This window comes from Lithobates pipiens, unplaced genomic scaffold (genome assembly GCF_037356315.1).
Source record: "Lithobates pipiens isolate NorthernLeopardFrog02 unplaced genomic scaffold, aLitPip1_a1.2 Scaffold_25, whole genome shotgun sequence".
Classification (NCBI taxonomy): domain Eukaryota; kingdom Metazoa; phylum Chordata; class Amphibia; order Anura; family Ranidae; genus Lithobates; species Lithobates pipiens.
The window spans coordinates 193,203,282-193,217,010 of NW_027507787.1; positions in this window are offsets into that span (position 1 = coordinate 193,203,282).

Genomic DNA, 13,729 nt, shown 5'->3' on the forward strand with positions numbered 1-13,729 from the left:
CAGTGCTGGTCGTGGACGCGGTGCATTGTCATCAGCACGTGGCCATGAGACACGCTTGTCCTTCTTTTCGGCAGCTGGACATGTTGAACCGCAACATGCCAACAACTTGGTAGAGTGGATGACCAAGCCCTCTTCATCCTCCTCATCCTCTCTCACCCAGTCTCAGGGTACTAGCAAAGCAGCTGCCAACGCATCGTCTTCCCTCCTCTCAATGTCATCATCAGTGACTCCTTCCCTAGACCCACCACGTCCTCCTGAGGAGTCTCCTGAACTCTTTGAGCACAGTGTTGAGTACATGCTCCAGGAGGATGCCCAGTGTTTTGTGGGCTCGGATGATGACACTCAGCTAGAGGAATGCAGTAGCGTGAGCGCAGAGAGAGGGGATGCTCAAGAAGGACAGCAATCTGGCAGTCATGTTCCACAAGCTGCAGCATACTGTCAGGTTTGCTACAGCGATGAAGAGGGAGGGGATGATGAGGGCACTGACTCCACGTGGGTGCCTGGAAGGAGAGAGGAGGAGGAGGAGGCACATGTCCAACGAGGCAGGATCCCCTCCGGGGGCCAGCTTAGGGGCAGCACACCGACTGAATCACACCGCAGAGCTCCGCCTGTGCAGAGCGCTGCCTCTGCGCGTTATTCTAAAAGTTCTTTGGTGTGGGCCTTTTTTGAGACGAGTGCATCAGATCGCACCGCTGCTATTTGCAACATATGTCTCAAGCGTATCTCACGTGGCCAAAACATCAGCCGCTTGGGCACCACATGCTTGACCAGACATATGTTGACCTGCCATGCAGCTCGTTGGCAAGCGTACCTCAAAGACCCACACCAAAGAACAAAGCGGACCTCTCCTTGCTCCTCATCAGCTGGCATCTCCAACCCCACTAGACCTTCAGTCCTCTCTGAAACCTGCTCTGAGAGGAATGAAGGTGTAGAATTAGGTGTGCCACAGCCAAGTGCTTCCGGGAACTCTGCTAGCGGTACACTCACGTCCGATTATAGCAGGCAAATGTCCCTGCCCCAGCTGCTGGACCGGCGAAAGAAGTTCACTCCCAGCCATCCACATGCCCAGCGGTTGAATGCTAGCTTGGCTAAATTGCTAGCACTTCAACTGCTGCCTTTTCAGTTGGTAGACTCGGCCCCCTTCCGTGAGTTTGTACAATGTGCGGTTCCTCAGTGGCAGGTCCCCAAACGCCACTTTTTCTCACGGAAGGCAATTCTGGCTCTCTACCGGCATGTGGAAGGCAATGTCCTTGCCTCGCTGGACAGGGCGGTCAGCGGTAAGGTGCATATTACCGCTGACTCATGGTCCAGCAGGCATGGACAGGGACGTTACCTGTCTTTCACGGCCCATTGGGTCACTCTTCTGGCAGCTGGGAAGGATGCAGGATAAGGTGCAGTAGTGTTGGAGGTTGTTCCGCCACCACGCCTCCAAAATGCTACTATTGGTTGTGACACACCTCTCTCCTCCACCCCCTCCTCTTCTTCTTCCTCCATGGCCTCTTCCAGTGCTCTGTCCTCAGAACCAGCAGTGCTCCGTAGGCGTTCCAGGGGCTACGCAAGTACGCAGGCAAAACGATGCCATGCCGTGCTTGCGCTGGTTTGTTTGGGGGACAGGAGCCACACTGGGGCGGATGTTTTGTCAGCTCTGCAGGGGCAGGCCGAGAGGTGGTTGACGCCACGCCAGCTTAAGCCAGGAATGGTGGTTTGCGACAATGGCACCAACCTCCTCTCCGCCCTCCGACAGGGACAACTGACCCATGTGCCCTGTGTAGCTCACGTCCTTAACCTGGTGGTGCAGCGGTTCTTGGGCAGGTACCCCGGCTTACAGGATGTCCTGAAGCAGGCCAGGAAAGTCTGTGCATTTCCGCCGATCATTTAATGCCTGTGCTCGGCTGGCTGAGCTCCAAAAGGAGTTGAACCTGCCCAAGAACCGCCTTATATGTGACATGCCCACCAGATGGAACTCAACATTGGCCATGCTGCAGCGGCTGCACATGCAGCAGAGGGCCATCAATGAGTACCTGTGCGACTACGGCACCAGGACAGGGTCAGGGGAGCTCGGTTTTTTCTCACCACGCCAGTGGGGCATGATCAGGGATGCATGCACTGTCCTGTCACCGTTTGAGGAGGCCACAAGGATGGTGAGCAGTGACAGTGCATGCATCAGTGACACTGTACCTCTTGTCCACCTCTTGGAGCATACGCTGCGTAGAATAATGGACAGGGCACTTGAGGCAGAACAGAGGCAGGAAGAGGAGGACTTCCTTGCCTCTCAAGGCCCCCTTTATCCAGACAGTGTTCCTGCTGTGCCACCCATCACACAGGAAGAGGATGAGGAGGAGGAAGAGGAGGAGGAGGATGATTGTGTCAGCATGGAGGTGGAGGCTGGCACTCAGCATCAGCAGCAGCAGCAGTCTTGTAGGGATGATTTACAGTCCCAAGAAACACGTGGACTTGTACGTGGCTGGGAGGAGGTAGCTGCGGATCATATTGTCCTTAGTGACCCAGAGGACTCCGGACCGAATGCCTCAGCTAACCTACGCTGCATGGCCTCCCTGATCCTGCAAAGCCTGCGTAAGGATCCTCGTATTCTTCGGATCAAGGAGAGGGACCATTACTGGCTGGCCACTCTCCTTGATCCACGGTACAAGGGTAAGGTTTCCGACCTTATCTTGCCATCGCAGAGGGAGCAGAGGATGAGACATCTCCAGGAGGCCTTGCAGAAAGGTCTGTGCAACGCGTTCCCAGAGACTGGGAGGTTACAAACTCCTGGTCCTGGACAACGTGTTGCTGAGGCATCGGTCAGAAGGAGCGGTGGAGAAGGTGGCCGTCTGACTGATGCTTTCAGACAATTTTTTAGTCCGCAGCCCCAAGGTATGATCGGTTCCAGCACCCATCGCCAGCGTCTGATTTACATGGTGCAGGAATACCTAGGGGCAAGGTCAGACTTGGACACCTTTCCCACCGAAAATCCTCTGGCTTACTGGGTCTTGAGGATGGATCACTGGCCAGAGCTTGCACAATATGCAATTGAGCTACTGGCCTGTCCTGCATCCAGCGTTCTTTCGGAACGCACCTTCAGTGCTGCTGGTGGCTTTGTTACCGATCACAAGGTGCGCCTGTCCACCGAATCAGTTGATCGACTGACCTTCATCAAGATGAATCAGTCTTGGATCACCCACAGCTACCAAGCACCTGAAGCTGATGTAACAGAATATTTTTTTTTTAAATATCACATCCCTTCAAGACTGCCTATGCTGATGCTGAGTGACTGTCCTGTTATGTTGATTGTCTATCCTCTTCCTCCTCCGCTGATATGTTGGAAGAACATTTCTGGTTCTGGTTGATGCCATCAGCCCAATTTTTCTGCCCCTGTTTAACAGGGGCGTTTAAGTGCAATTTTTGATGCAATGCTTTGCAGCAGGGCTAATTCCTGCAATCAAACAAGAGTATATGGGAGAGGTTGCAGTGTGGTGGCACCAGCACCAGTGCCTAAGGCCCAATTTTTCTGCCCCTGTTTAACAGGGGCGTTTAATTACAATTTTTGATGCAATGCTTTGCAGCAGGGCTAATTCCTGCAATAAAACTAGAGTATATGGCAGAGGTTGCAGTGTGGTGGCACCAGCACCAGTGCCTAAGGCCCAATTTTTCTGCCCCTGTTTAACAGGGGCGTTTAAGTACAATTTTTGATGCAATGCTTTGCAGCAGGGCTAATTCCTGCAATCAAACAAGAGTATATGGGAGAGGTTGCAGTGTGGTGGCACCAGCACCAGTGCCTAAGGCCCAATTTTTCTGCCCCTGTTTAACAGGGGCGTTTAATTACAATTTTTGATGCAATGCTTTGCAGCAGGGCTAATTCCTGCAATAAAACTAGAGTATATGGCAGAGGTTGCAGTGTGGTGGCACCAGCACCAGTGCCTAAGGCCCAATTTTTCTGCCCCTGTTTAACAGGGGCGTTTAAGTACAATTTTTGATGCAATGCTTTGCAGCAGGGCTAATTCCTGCAATAAAACTAGAGTATATGGCAGAGGTTGCAGTGTGGTGGCACCAGCACCAGTGCCTAAGGCCCAATATTTCTGCCCCTGTTTAACAGGGGCGTTTAATTACAATTTTTGATGCAATGCTTTGCAGCAGGGCTAATTCCTGCAATAAAACTAGAGTATATGGCAGAGGTTGCAGTGTGGTGGCACCAGCACCAGTGCCTAAGGCCCAATTTTTCTGCCCCTGTTTAACAGGGGCGTTTAATTACAATTTTTGATGCAATGCTTTGCAGCAGGGCTAATTCCTGCAATAAAACTAGAGTATATGGCAGAGGTTGCAGTGTGGTGGCACCAGCACCAGTGCCTAAGGCCCAATTTTTCTGCCCCTGTTTAACAGGGGCGTTTAATTACAATTTTTGATGCAATGCTTTGCAGCAGGGCTAATTCCTGCAATAAAACTAGAGTATATGGCAGAGGTTGCAGTGTGGTGGCACCAGCACCAGTGCATAAGGCCCAATTTTTCTGCCCCTGTTTAACAAGGGCGTTTAATTACAATTTGTGATGCAATGCTTTGCAGCAGGGCTAATTCCTGCAATAAAACTAGAGTATATGGCAGAGGTTGCAGTGTGGTGGCACCAGCACCAGTGCCTAAGGCCCAATTTTTCTGCCCCTGTTTAACAGGGGCGTTTAATTACAATTTTTGATGCAATGCTTTGCAGCAGGGCTAATTCCTGCAATAAAACTAGAGTATATGGCAGAGGTTGCAGTGTGGTGGCACCAGCACCAGTGCCTAAGGCCCAATTTTTCTGCCCCTGTTTAACAGGGGCGTTTAATTACAATTTTTGATGCAATGCTTTGCAGCAGGGCTAATTCCTGCAATAAAACTAGAGTATATGGCAGAGGTTGCAGTGTGGTGGCACCAGCACCAGTGCCTAAGGCCCAATATTTCTGCCCCTGTTTAACAGGGGCGTTTAATTACAATTTTTGATGCAATGCTTTGCAGCAGGGCTAATTCCTGCAATAAAACTAGAGTATATGGCAGAGGTTGCAGTGTGGTGGCACCAGCACCAGTGCCTAAGGCCCAATTTTTCTGCCCCTGTTTAACAGGGGCGTTTAATTACAATTTTTGATGCAATGCTTTGCAGCAGGGCTAATTCCTGCAATAAAACTAGAGTATATGGCAGAGGTTGCAGTGTGGTGGCACCAGCACCAGTGCATAAGGCCCAATTTTTCTGCCCCTGTTTAACAGGGGCGTTTAATTACAATTTGTGATGCAATGCTTTGCAGCAGGGCTAATTCCTGCAATAAAACTAGAGTATATGGCAGAGGTTGCAGTGTGGTGGCACCAGCACCAGTGCCTAAGGCCAAATTTTCTGCCCCTGTTTAACAGGGACATGTAATTACAATTCTTGATATAATATTTCACAGGAGGGCCCCTTCCTGTGCCCACCCAGAGTAACGGTGAGGACTTATAGTGTTGTGGCACCAGCACCACAACCACCAAAGGTCAATTTTTCTACCACTTTTCAACAATGGCATGTAATTACAATTCTTGATATAATCGTTCACAGCAGGGCGCTCCAGCGCCCACCAAGAGTCACTTTGAGGGCTTACAATGTTGTGGCAAAACCAACACCTTGTTCCGCCATTTCTGCAGAGCATATAGGGCAGGCCCCTACTTTCAAACATCCAATTTACAAACATCTCCTACTTGCAAACGGAAGGAGACAACAGCAAGTGAGATGAAAAAATATGGACGACAAAACAAATTATACAGGGGTGATAACCCTTCCCTATGTTTTCCAAAAAGCTTAAAAATAGTTTTTTTGACTGGAGCTACACTTTAAAATTGTACCAGTTGAAAATTACAAACAGATTCAACTTAACACAACAAACCTACACAGTCCCTGTCTTGTTTGCACCGCCTGTATACTGCTGTTCTGAGTATATAGGGCCTGGGGGCCACACGCATTTCCTTTTTTCAATATGGGTACAGGGTTCCCCTTAATATGCGTACAAGACCCAAATAGGCTGGTAATGGGCAGGGAGGGCTACCCATGCCATTTTTCTCAATGATTTTCAACCATATTGCAGGAACCCGATATAACATTAAAACCGCAAGCAGTTTTAAATGGTGTTATTTCCATTTAATGTCATTTTGTGCAGGGACTGTTCTAAACACGGGAAACACGTGGCACTTCACAGGCATACTACAGACACCCCCCAGGCACCATATTTAAAGGAATATTTCACTTTTTTTTCCACTTTAATCGTCATTAAAATCAGTGCTCCCGCCAAAACGGCCATTTTTAAAAACATTTTAGGCATTGACCCATGTCCCCTGGGGCAGGAGCCAGGTCCCCAAATCCTTTTTAGGACAGTATCTTGCATATTAGCCGTTAAAATTAGCATTTTTCAATTCGAATGTTCGAGTCCCATAGACTTCAATGGGGTTCTAAAGTTCGTTCGAATTTGGGGTCCGTTCGAAAGTTCTGGTGCGAACCGAACCGGGGGGTGTTCGGCTCATCCCTACTGCAATGCAGGTGCATTGGATTTCCATTCAAAATGAATGACACTACAGTGCACCAACATATGTAATGTACATTACCCCATGCCTCGCTTGTGTGCTTGTTATCACAGTTGTAAGGTTGGATCCTAAAGAATAAATGCGCTTTATTTGCCCAGAATTGTGTTCACACAATATGTACACCAACATACATATAATATTACAAAGGTAATACACTTTCCTACAACAGTGCTGTCTTGAGATCTTTATTGTGTGTCCCACTTAGTGCTGTGCAGTGTCTGGGTAAAACGTGAAAGGGTCTCCGCTGTACTCTAGTCTCTATTGAATGGAAAGCCCATCTGGGACATTGACAAGCTTACTTAACCATTAGTGCCCTTTCACATGAGCCAAGCGTATTGCTTTCGGTTGTGCAGCCACATTGATCACAATGGGTGATTTTGATAAGTGGGGCCATTTGTCAAAATCTGCAGCCCAAGTTAAATGCTGTGACCGTAAAGCAAAGCACCACAACCATGGCATGTGCACATCCCTGTCAGGCTGTAATATTAGAATTTGATTGGGCAGCTCAGCCACCTGTTTTTATTCCCCCCAGACTGTCTGAAAGACTCCTTATTCACTTGCCTACTGGGCACTTTCACCTCCTTCCTGCCCAGCTTTCAGTGCTGTTGTACTTTGAATGACAATTGTGTGGTCATGCAACATTGTACCCAAAAACTAAATTTTTATAATTTTTTTGAGACAGGTAGAGCTTTCTTTTGTTGTAAAAACAAATGAAAAACTACCAAAAATATTGAAAAAAATAAGATTTTCTTAGTTTCTGTTATAAAATTGAGTAAATAAGTGATGTATCTCCTTCACTGATGTGCACTGATGAGGCTGCACTGATGGGCACTGATAGGCTGCACTGATGGGCACTGATATGCGGCACTGATGGGCACTTATAGGCAGCACTGATGGGTACTGATAGGCAGCACTGATGAGCAGTGATATGCCACACTGATGGGCACTGATAGGCTGCACTGATGGGCGCCAATGAGAGACAGCACTGATAGGCATCACTGATAGGCACTGACAGGCAGCACTGATGGGCACTGATGGTCAACACTGGTGGGCACTCTTGGAGCTGCACTAATAATCAGGACACTGATTATCAGTGCGCTGATTATCAGTGTAGATATCCCCCCTATGTGGATTGCCGCTTATCTGCTATCCTCTCCTCGCGCTCGTGAGAAGAGGATTACCAATAACCGACAAATCCTGTTTACACTGTGAACTGCTGTGATTGAACATAGCTGGTAACATGATAAAGAGTCTCTGTGATTGGCTCTTTACCCCGATCTGTGATCAGCTGTGCCCCTGCCCCCTCAAGATGTATGGGCATTATGTGTAAGCAATACCCCCCTCCCAAAAAAAAATTAAGCACTAATCTGCATGCATACCACCTATACATAAATTGTTCCTCCTCCCAGTAAAAAGCCCCCTCCCTCTGAAATCCCCCCCAGCACATATGTTTTCACCCATCCCCTCTCCCATCTCAAATCTTCTCTATCGCTAAATCCCACAACACCCCCCCCCCCCCCCTCCAAAATCACCCTTCTTGCCACAAATCTTCTACACTTCAAATTTCTTTGACCCCTCCAAACCCACCCTCCCTGCACAAATACCTCCTAAATATCCCTATTAGCACAACCCCCCCCCCAAAAAAAAGATCCCCTCGTAGCACAATCCCCTCCCCCCAAATCCCCCCTCCTAGCAAAATTCCTCTTCCCTCCATTCGCCCTCCCAACATAAATCCCCCAATTTGCCACTGATAGCACCTCCTCAAATGTCCACTCCTAGAACAAATCTTATTCCCTGCTGCCCCCCAGATCCTCCCCCCCAGCACAAATCCCCACTCCTCGCAAATATCACCCCACCGTTCCCTCGTAGCGATAATCATCTTCTCCCTCTCTCAATCGTGTACCCAGATCAATTCCAGCCCACAGACCTCAGATACAGTGTGGCAGATGGTTTTGGGATGTCCTTCTTCCCAGACTCCTCTTCATTTTGACATGTCAGAGTTGAGGAGTCTAAGGGAAGCTGATTTTGACACGATAGACAGACAGCCGGTGGATAGAGATGCCGCAGCTCCAGGGGTATGAGATTGCAGCTTGCAGACATCATTGCTGTCAGATCGATTTTTTTAGGGTTTGTTTACTCCTACCCACATTTTTTGCTGGAAGGAGAAGGGGGTGGGTAAGTATGCCCTGCACATGTGATGTGAATGTCTGATTCAGGAACTCTGCAGTAGTAGGAGAGAGGAGCTTGAGGCAGGCCCGGACTGGGAAAAAAAATAGGCCTGGGCAATTTAGACTGAGCAGGCAATTTTCCAGCAACCGCCCGTTCGCGAGGGCAGTTGGTGACGGGATAATCACAGAGTCAGTCCTCTGCACTGTAATGTAATGGGGGCACTGTGATATAAAAGGGACTGCACTGTAAATGAAACTGTAATGATTACAGTCCCCCTTTACAGTGCAGTTCCCTTTTCATCACAGTGCCCCTACCAATCACAGCCTTCCATTACAGTGCCCCTTGCAGTCATACCCTCTCATTTTTCTCTGTAATCACAGTGGCCCCTTTTACTCTCTTGCTCTCCTGCACAGTCCTACCGTTGGCAGGGCAGAGGCAGGATTCAGCCTGTGTGTCCTCTACTGTCTCTCCCACCCCTCCAACGATGTCCTCCTATAAGCAGAGTAGGGGGCGGAAGGAGCTGTAGATCAGGATTATATTAACGGGTGATTACCTGCTTGTTGATATTAAAAGACTCCCACTTTATTGAATCTGTATTACCATTGATTAGGTCTTTCTGCACCAAGGCTTTGTTCTCTTCTTTTTTTCACCTTTAATATTTTAGGTTTTCCCATTTTCCATTTTTCTTTTTTTCCTTATTCCGGTTTCTTAGGCGGCGTACACACGCGGGGACTGTCTGCCGAAACTAAGTTCATCAAACAGTCCGCTCAAACTTTTGAATGAACGAACACGCCCACACACGGCACTTTTTGAGCGGACAAATACGGCAAACTTTGTTCGTCGTACTAAGTCCGCGCAACTTTTGAAATGAGCGGACTCGCCCACACACGAGGCAACAGTCCGCTCATTTCGAGCACGTGTGCAGGTAGGCGGGGCCCGCGACGGAGACGTCGCGGGCTCCGCCGCCTTGAATGGACTTAAAGGGGAACCCCAACGCCGAAAAAAATCGGCGTGGGGGTCCCCCCAAAGTCCACAACAGACCCTTGTCCGAGCACGCTACCCGGCCGGCCAGGAAAGGGGGGCGAGCGAGCCCGCCCCCCCTCCTGAGCCGTACCAGGCCGCGTGCCCTCAACATGGGGGGTGCCTTGGGGAAGGGGGGGGCCGCGCGGCCCCCCCACCCCAAAGCACCTTGTCCCCATGTTGATGAGGACAAGGGCCTCTTCCCGACAACCCTGGCCGTTGGTTGTCGGGGTCTGCGGGCGGGGGGCTTATCGGAATCCGGGAGCCCCCTTTAATAAGGGGGCCCCCGGATACCGGCCCCCCACCCTATGTGAATGAGTATGGGGTACAATGTACCCCTACCCATTCACCTGTAAAATAAAAGTACCCAAAAAAAAAACACAACACACGAGATAAAATATTTTATTGCACAGCTCCGGGGGTCTTCCGTCTTCGGGGGTCTTCTCGCCGGACTCCTCCGCTATCTTCTTGTAGCTCTTTTGCTAGCGGAGGAGTCCGGCTTTCTTCCTCCCCGCCGCCGGCCTCTTCTCCCGACTTCGGGGGTCTTGTCCCCCTCTTCGGTTCTTCTGCCGGGCCACCGCGCCTTCTTATAGCTCTTTTGCAGGCGGTGGCCCGGTCTTCTGTCGCCGCTGTCGCCACTGTCGCCGCCGCCTTCCGTTCTTCTTCTTCTTCTTGTTCTTCTTGTTCTTCTCCAGGAGATGTTGACACGTCGCTCTCTCCGGCCGGAATGCCAGAGCCGCGCTGTGCGGCCACTTATATAGTGACAATGGGGCGGTGTCACATGGTATATGTCACATGGGTTGGTCACATGGTGACCCCGCCCCCTTACGATGTCATAGTCCCCATGTGACATCAACCCATGTGACCAACCCATGTGACATATACCATGTGACACCGCCCCATTGTCACTATATAAGTGGCCGCACAGCGCGGCTCTGGCATTCCGGCCGGAGAGAGCGACGTGTCAACATCTCCTGGAGAAGAACAAGAAGAACAAGAAGAAGAAGAAGAACGGAAGGCGGCGGCGACAGCGGCGACAGCGGCGACAGAAGACCGGGCCACCGCCTGCAAAAGAGCTATAAGAAGTCGCGGTGGCCCGGCAGAAGAACCGAAGAGGGGGACAAGACCCCCGAAGTCGGGAGAAGAGGCCGGCGGCGGGGAGGAAGAAAGCCGGACTCCTCCGCTAGCAAAAGAGCTACAAGAAGATAGCGGAGGAGTCCGGCGAGAAGACCCCCGAAGACGGAAGACCCCCGGAGCTGTGCAATAAAATATTTTATCTCGTGTGTTGTGTTTTTTTTTTGGGTACTTTTATTTTACAGGTGAATGGGTAGGGGTACATTGTACCCCATACTCATTCACATAGGGTGGGGGGCCGGTATCCGGGGCCCCCTTATTAAAGGGGGCTCCCGGATTCCGATAAGCCCCCCGCCCGCAGACCCCGACAACCAACGGCCAGGGTTGTCGGGAAGAGGCCCTTGTCCTCATCAACATGGGGACAAGGTGCTTTGGGGTGGGGGGGCCGCGCGGCCCCCCCTTCCCCAAGGCACCCCCCATGTTGAGGGCACGCGGCCTGGTACAGCTCAGGAGGGGGGGCGCGCTCGCTCGCCCCCCTTTCCTGGCCGGCCGGGTAGCGTGCTCGGACAAGGGTCTGTTGTGGACTTTGGGGGGACCCCCACGCCGATTTTTTTCGGCGTTGGGGTTCCCCTTTAAGTCCATTCCAGGCGACGGAGCCCGCGACGTCTCCGTCGCGGGCCCCGCCTACCTGCACACGTGCTCGAAATGAGCAGACTTCCCTCCGAGCGGGAACAGTTTGCTCATTTCGAAAGTGGCCTACACACGGGCGGACTGTTCGCTCAAACCAAGTTTCAGCGGACAGTTTTTCGGAATTTCCGAAAAACTTTGTTCGTCAAACTGTCCGCTGAAACTGTCCGCTGAAGCCCCACACACGAGCGGACTGTCCGCTGAAACACTGTTCAGCGGACAAAGTTGAGCCAACAGTCCGCCCGTGTGTACGCGGCCTTACTCTTCGTGTTCTTTCATTTTTATCCTTTATTATTATTATTATTATTATTATTTATTTCTCCTTTTTTTCCTTTTCTTTTATTATTATTTATATTTATTTTTATATTTATGTTTTATTATTTATTTTTTCACACTTTATTTATTTATTTTTTATTACTTAGGTAATTTTCTTTACTTGTTTTTTTTAAGTTTATTTTCATACATTTTTCTCAGTTGTACCTTATGCCCCGTACACACGAGCGGACTTTTCGACATCCAAACTCCGACGGACTGAGTCCGGCGGACTATCCGATCGTGTGTGGGCTGCAACGGACTTTAGCGAAGCTAAAGTCTGACGGACTTTAGAAATGAAGCATGCTTTAAATTTTCCCGACGGAACTCCGCCGGACCCGGTCCCCTTTGAAAAATCCGCTCGTGTGTGTGCTACTCCGACGGACTAAAACCGACGCTAGGGCAGCTATTGGCTACTGTCTAGGAACTTCCTACGTCGAATCCAGTCGTACGTCATCACGTTCGACTCCGTCGGAGTTTGGTGTGATGGTGTGTGGTCAAGTCCGTTCGGTCGAAAAGTCCGCCAGAACTCCGTCGGAACTCCGGCGGAACTCCTTTGGAGGTCTGTCAGACTTAATCCCTCTCGTGTGTACGGGGCATTATCCTCTTAAATTGTCTCCTTTCCCCACTCATTTCTTCCCTTTTTCCTATTTTCATTTCTCTATCATCTTTATCCTTTTTTATTTTTCACTCGTATTTTTCTCTCGTTTTCCTCTCCTTTGTCTCCTTTTTCTGTTTCTTTTTTCCTTGTTTTTCTGTTTCTCTTTATATATCCCCCTTTTTTTCTATCTGTTCTTCTTCCTTCCTTCCTTCCCCTCTTCTTCCCCCTTTCTTATCTCCTTTTTGCCACCATTCATTTTTATCTATTTACACTTTCCTGTGTCCTCCATTACTCCTTTTCTCGTTTACCTGTTTTCCTTCTGTGTCTCCTTTCCTTGTCTCCTGATCTGATGGCTTCACTTCTCTCTATGCACTTACACTTCTCACGTTTACTGTCTTCTCACTCCTGTTGGTTTTTTGAATGGACGTAATCTGCCTGGGTGGGCGGGGTCTCCAGACATCATACGTTTCCATGACATCAGCGGCCCCAGCCCTGGCAGCATCCCCGTTGCCTAACTATCGCCGGCAGCAGCACGCATGCACGGACAGCAATCGCTGTTTTGATTGGATCCGACTTGCTGCCTAGCAACCACAGATCCCTGCACTCACGCTGTTCAGTGTCTCCGGCTCCTCCCGCCCTTGCTCTGCTGATAGATTACATTGTCAGCAGGGCAGGAGAGCCTGGAGAGGAGACACAGGAGAGGTGACCGCGGCCATGGTCAATGCCTACGCTGTGTGGCCCGGTCATCACCAGGTATCGGACTGCGGCCCCGAGGTTGATCCTGGTGGGCCCGGCCCACCAGGCAAATGCCCGGTGTGCCCTATGGCCAGTCCGGGCCTGGCTGGAGGGGATAGACCTCACAGCCCACACCTCCTACCTGTTCTCTCCTTCTCTCCATATTTAACTTTTCTCTTCCAGCGCTAAGCTGACAGAAGTAGTGATGCCAATGTCACTACTCCTTTCAGCTTGTAGCGGAAGGAAGCCTCCTCGTGATGCCCCCCCCCTCCACCTTACATGATACCACAGCACCCAGCAGCTGTCCCTTCCCCCTTGTCACCTCCGTGAATGGGATGCATTGCCTGGCATTCTGAACCTTTACTCTGTAGGTTGCACTGAACCATATGGCTTAATGAAACCCACTTTGTTTCGTTACACTGAGACGTGTCAGCATTGCAATTGCTCACATCTTCTAGTCTGTGATTGCAAGTCAGTTTTACGGATGAGCAAATCTGTCTAAATTTGGTTTGCAACAGTTCCAGAAATCCTGCTCACTTTGTGAACTTTGAGACAAACCCCATT